This window comes from Podarcis liolepis (genome assembly GCF_965112155.1).
Source record: "Podarcis liolepis genome assembly, chromosome: 10".
NCBI classification, from domain to species: Eukaryota; Metazoa; Chordata; class Lepidosauria; order Squamata; family Lacertidae; genus Podarcis; species Podarcis liolepis.
The window spans coordinates 10,205,339-10,211,338 of record NC_139562.1 but is presented as its reverse complement, the minus strand read 5'-3'; positions in this window follow the sequence as shown (position 1 = coordinate 10,211,338).

The window sequence follows — 6,000 nt, the reverse complement described above, 5'->3', positions numbered from 1 at the left end:
CTTATGTGGTGGACCTGGAAAACGGTAAAAGAGTATTGGGAAATAATTTATAATGAATTGAAAAAAGTGTTTAAAAGCACTTTTCCAAAAAAAAAAAAACCAACACAGAGTCCTTTCTGTTGGGTATAATTCAGATGGAACTTCCCAAGAGAGGGGGGGGAAAGGTTATTTATGTATGCCACTTCTGCGGCCCATGTTTGGTTAGCCCCCAAATGGGAAACAAGCGAAGTCCCAACAAAAGAAGAATGGCAACCTAAACTGATGGAATATGCGCAGCTTGCAGACCGAACTTATAGAATAAGAGAACAAGAAGAAAGAAGATTGGAAAACGTTTATTGAATATGTGGGGGGGGGGAATTGTGTACACTTGAAAACGTAAGCAGCATTAAGATAAATACAACAGTGTAAATAAGTATTGATGGATGTAATAATAGAATACTGAATGGTTTAGTTTATATAAAATATGCAAGGATTTATGTTATGCAAAATGAACCATGGGAAGAGAAGTAGGGAAGTCATTGGTATTTTAAGGTTGTTTAAATAAATATTTTAAATTGTAAAACAGAAATTTTATTTTTTTAAAAAAAAAAAATGTCGGCCCAGTATTCCTCCCCTCACAGAGCACATAAACAGTGGAACCCAATCCTACAGGAGGCAGTAATGGCCACCAACTTAGATGGCTTCAAAAGATGGCGAGACAAATTCATGAAGGAGAAGACTGTGAATGACTACTAGCCATGAGGGCTATATTCTGCTTCCACAATTGGAGACAGCAATGTTTCTGAATACTAGTCACTGGAAACCACAGGAAGGGGCACCTGTGGGGGGGGCACCTGGTTCGTGCCCCCTAAAAAATTGTGCCCCTGCATGACATAGAAATATCAAGGAGAATTTTTAGCTGAATAATTGCTGACTTTTAGAACTGATGGACTGATTAAACACACTTGCACATCGCCAGGCCTCAAAATGTGCTTTTCTGATATGCTGACGGAAGAGTAGAATAGATTGAAATCTAATAGACAAAATGTATTGTGGTGAGGGTTTCTTTGTTATTCCCGGTTGCGACAGCACACCAGAACCAAAACAGCCTCAAACAAGTGTTCTTTTAACCCGCCCAAAAATCGCCTTTCTGATTAATTGACTAAAGCTGTACTTGATTAATCTATTATCCATTAAATGGATTGAATTTTTAAAGAAAAGAAACATTGAACCCCTTAAAACTGTCTTAAAATTTTAGGACCACGAGCATTAGAGAAAGAAGAATTTGGAAGCTTCGCAAGATCATTTTCCCTTTCAATAGTGGTGTTTTGGGTTTTTTTACAAAAGACACATGAAACCGAAAAAGGGGGTATTTTGGCTTGGGAAATTCTCTTATCAACCCAATGCAAAAGTGATGAAAACTGAGCAGCTTTTACATCCAATGGGAATTTAGCCAGACGACTGTCTAACGCTGCACAGGGATGCAAGACCAGCTTATGACAGTTCATTGTAGAGTACAAAGAAAGTTCAAGTTTAATACCAGGCACCCAGATACACCTGGCCTTAGGCGAGCCAAAGGAAAACCTCAATTCCATCCCTTAAACCCAGCTCCCCTTAGCGAATTTTAGCCCGCAATTCATTGCAACAAAGTAACATTTTATAGTTTTGAAGTATCACGAGACTCCTTGCTGTTTGTAGATGGAAAAATAGTCCATGCAGTAGATGCATTTGCTAGAGTGTCGACCAGTTTGGCCCAAAGATAGCCCACAAGGCAGTGGAAGTTTAGGATCACTTTTCCTTCTCCTAGATGAGCTACCTTCCCAGGTTGATGAGTTCCATCTGCCTCTCACTTCCCTCTACAACATGGGCAGAAACAGACTTCTAGATCGTTGGACCCTTCATGCAGGGCAAGTCCCTAACTCACTGAGGGTTTGAGACTCATCAGCTACCCTTCCCTGGTTTAGCCGGCCAATCAAAACCATTCCCAGGGTCACATGTGGACAGCTTCTGTTGTCGTTGTTTAGTTGTTTAGTTGTGTCCAACTCTTCGTGACCCCATGGACCAGAGCACGCCCGGCCCTCCTGTCTTCCACTACCTCCCACAGTTTGGTCAAATTCATGTTGGTAGCTTCGAGAACACTGTCCAACCATCTCGTCCTCCGTCATCCCCTTCTCCTTGTGCCCTCCATCTTTCCCAACATCAGGGTCTTTTCCAGGGAGTCTTCTCTTCTCATGAGGTGGCCAAAGTATTGGAGCCTCAGCTTCAGGATCTGTCCTTCCAGTGACCACTCAGGGCTCATTTCCTTAAGAATGCTTCTAGGAACCACAAGTGACAGCTGAGCACAGGGCAGGGACCAAAGGTAGAATGACTACCCCAGAAGGAACACAATGTATTCCACCACCACAGGGTTCCCCTTCCCCTAACATCTCATACAACCCTTTAATTGTCTGAGCCTGTGAGTGAACAATAGGGCAGTAGTGGGGAGCCTGTAGCCCCCCTGATGATGTTGGATTACATAGCCACCATCATCCTTAACCATTGACCAGCCCAGCTGATGCTAATGAGAGCTGTAGTCTAACAACATCTGAGGGGTACAGATCCCCCACTGCTGCAATAGGAGGAAGCCTCATGTCTGACTGTGTTTGGGGCAGTCTGGCCAGTCACTGTTGTTTAGCATTCTTTCTGCAATTGTGTGTGTGTGTGTGTGTGTGTGTGTGTGTGTGTGTGCCTCTGCTTCCACACACACACACATTTTTTACACAAAAATTGACATTATTCAATTCACTTTCAATATAAAAATTTCTTACATTTTAAGGAAATCAGCCCTGAGTGCTCACTGGAAGGACAGATCCTGAAGCTGAGGCTCCAATACTTTGGCCCCCTCATGAGAAGAGAAGACTCCCTGGAAAAGATCCCGATGCTGGGAAAGATGGAGGGCACAAGGAGAAGGGGACGACAGAGGACGAGATGGTTGGACATTGTTCTCGAAGCTACTAATATGAGTTTGACCAAACTGCGAGAGGCAGTGGAAGACAGGAGTGTCTGGTGTGCTCTGGTCCAGGGGGTCACGAAAAGTCAGACACGACCAAACGACTAAACAACAACAATAACTACATTTTGACTTCCCATCCTTACATCTGCGATGCTCCTGTTTTATTCCTTTATCTGCTGCCACAATGCCATGCATTTTCTATTGTATTCTCACCTCTATGACAATCATTTATTTATTCTCTTGCTCACAATTTCATTTGACCATAGGTTTTTCTTCAATAATCCAAAAAGAACCTCCCCTCGTCGACAAAGTTCTCATTCTTTAGATCACTTGTTTTGCTGTCAACTTCGCCATCTCTGCATAGTCCATTAACTTTAAAATTGGGACTTCTTATCTTTCCACTTCTATGCATACAGGATTCTAGCTGCAGTACTGGCATATATAAACAACTTAACCATCACCTTTCGAACCTCTGCCCTTATAATTCCCAGAAGAAATGCTGCAGGTGTCTTGGGAATAACTACTTAAAGCAACTTCTTAAATTCAAATTTTCTGCCATTTGGTACCCTCCAGATGTTCTGAGTTTCCCATCCGCCCCACCTCCAGAACATCTGGAGCTCACCAAAGCTTTGTTCAGGAGTAAGAGAAGATTGCATTCCACGATCTTGTCTCCTTCTATGAAGGTCTGTCTTCAGAGCAACAGAAGCACAGAGCAGCTTTTATTGATCGCCCAGAATGGGTTGACAGGTTCTTTGTCGGTCAACCCACTAGGAGGAAAGACAGCACGTTTTGGACAATTCACTGGAAGGGCTTGCCCCTTCCATCATGCTTTTCGCTGCTGACAAGAGAGGGTGGCAGAGCATTGATCCTGGCAAGAGTGACACAGTTAATCCTTTCTCGTGCTTCAATGCAGCTCTGCGTGGAATGCCGCGCATTCGCCAAACCATCAAACCCAAGTGATGTCACCAAGCCGGCAATTGGGGGGGGTCACTATTTGCCAGCACTCAAATGGTTAAACCCAAATGTTTGGGGAACTGTACACCCTGCTCCAGCGAATGCAACATTTGCAGGTGGGGTAGAGGGCTGGTACCCCGGTCTTATGTGTACCTATTAAGGGGACATTAGCTGTGATTCCTGCATTTGTAAACTACTCTATTCTGAACTTCAAAATGGAAAGTGTAATGCTGGTGGTCAACAAAAGAGGTTTAAAGACTGTCTCAAGGCGAATCTTAAAAAATGTAGTATAAACACTGACAACTGGGAAACACTGGCCTGTGAGCGCTCCAATTGGAGAACAGCCTTTACCAAAGGTGTCATGGGCTTTGAAGACACTCGAACTCAGGACAAAAGGGAGGAACGTGCTAAGAGGAAGGCACGCTTGCCAAATCCACACCGTGATCAACTCCCACCCAGAAACCAATGTCCCCACTGTGGAAGGATGTGTGGATCCAGAATTGGCCTCCAGTCACTTATGGACTCATTGTTAAAACTGTGTTTATGGAAGACAATTTTACTCGGCTACGAGCGATCGCCAAAGAAGAAGAAAAAGATTTCTGCACTGGAGGAAGTTGGACAAGACAGTCTTGCGTCAATTCCAACTCTACCATTCTATAATTCTATACATAATCTGGGCTTTAAAACAAAAAAAGCACCGTGCCCAAGCAAAGCCAAATTATTCAGAAAAAAAGTTTGTGTGCGTGTTGAGATATAGAAAATATTCTGATGAAAATATAACAATAATCTGATCTTTAATCTTTATTCTGTTGTGTTTTGCTTGTATACTACATAAGAGACAACGGCAACTGGAGGCAGTAATGGAATACTGAATGGTATAGTTTTTTGTAAAATATGCAGGGATTTATGATAAGTAAAATGAACCATGGAAAGAGAAGAAGGGAAGTCACTGGTATCTTAAGGATGCAAAATGAGTATTTTAAATTGTAAAACAGAAAAATTAATAAAATTATACAGAGAGAGAATGGCGACTGAGTACTGTACAAACTGTTGAGATAAACAAATAAACTATTGTGCGAAGTAGGAAAGTCAGCATAATTTACCTTATTTTGCATTGTTTATTGTACATTTTTTCCCACCGCCACTTTTGTGGTCTCTGTTTTGCATCACTGATTCTGGTTTTACTAGTAATGAAAGTCTCACCTCCAACCACTGGGAATTTTATTTGGCTGTCTTTCTGACTTTAAAGATTTCAGCCAGCTTTTCCCACATACTGTCTTGTGTATATACTAGCAGCCATAAGGACCAGAAGCCTGATTAGTTTTTGGCTGGGGGGGTGTTAATAAAAACTGCCATTCTTCGGAAGATGAATTCTGCACAGGGCCTTCTTGGTGGTGGCTCTCCTTTTGTGCAGTACAGGTTTGGCCCAAGACACTTTAGCACCTGAAGCGAACCACAAAATGGCACCCATCCCCCAGCCAGGGAAGGAGGGCAGAGTGAAGATCTACATAGAGAACAAGGGTGGGAAGAGACCAGAAGTGCCACCTCTTGGGACACAGAAGGGATCAAGAAGGGACAGAAACCAGAAAATACAAAGTGTTCCTGGTAAATACAGAGAGTTGAACTAATGAGATCAAAAGATGCTTAACCCTGTGATACTTGGTGCAAATGGTCAAAGGCACAGGTATGTATTGAAGTATGTCATTGGAGGATGGAAATAATTTTTATTTCTAATCTTTATTTGTGTTTTCTAGGTCCGGTTCTTTAAACAAAAATTAAAGGGAGCCATACCATGTTAAGAAAGGGTTGTGTTGTTCAGCCAAACTCATGCTAGCAAGCTATAGGAGCAAACATGGTGGCAAGGTATAGGTTTGTGGCTTTGCAGTAATCGCCCATACCCACTGTTCCAGTTTGTCAATATCCTCCTTAAATTGTGGTGCCCAGAACTAGACACAGTATTCTAGGTGTGGCCTGACCAGGGCAAACTAGAGCAGGACTATTACTTCCCTTGATCTGGACACTAGACTTCTGTTGAAGCAGCCTAGAATAGTGTTAGCTTTTTTTTGCTGCTTCAT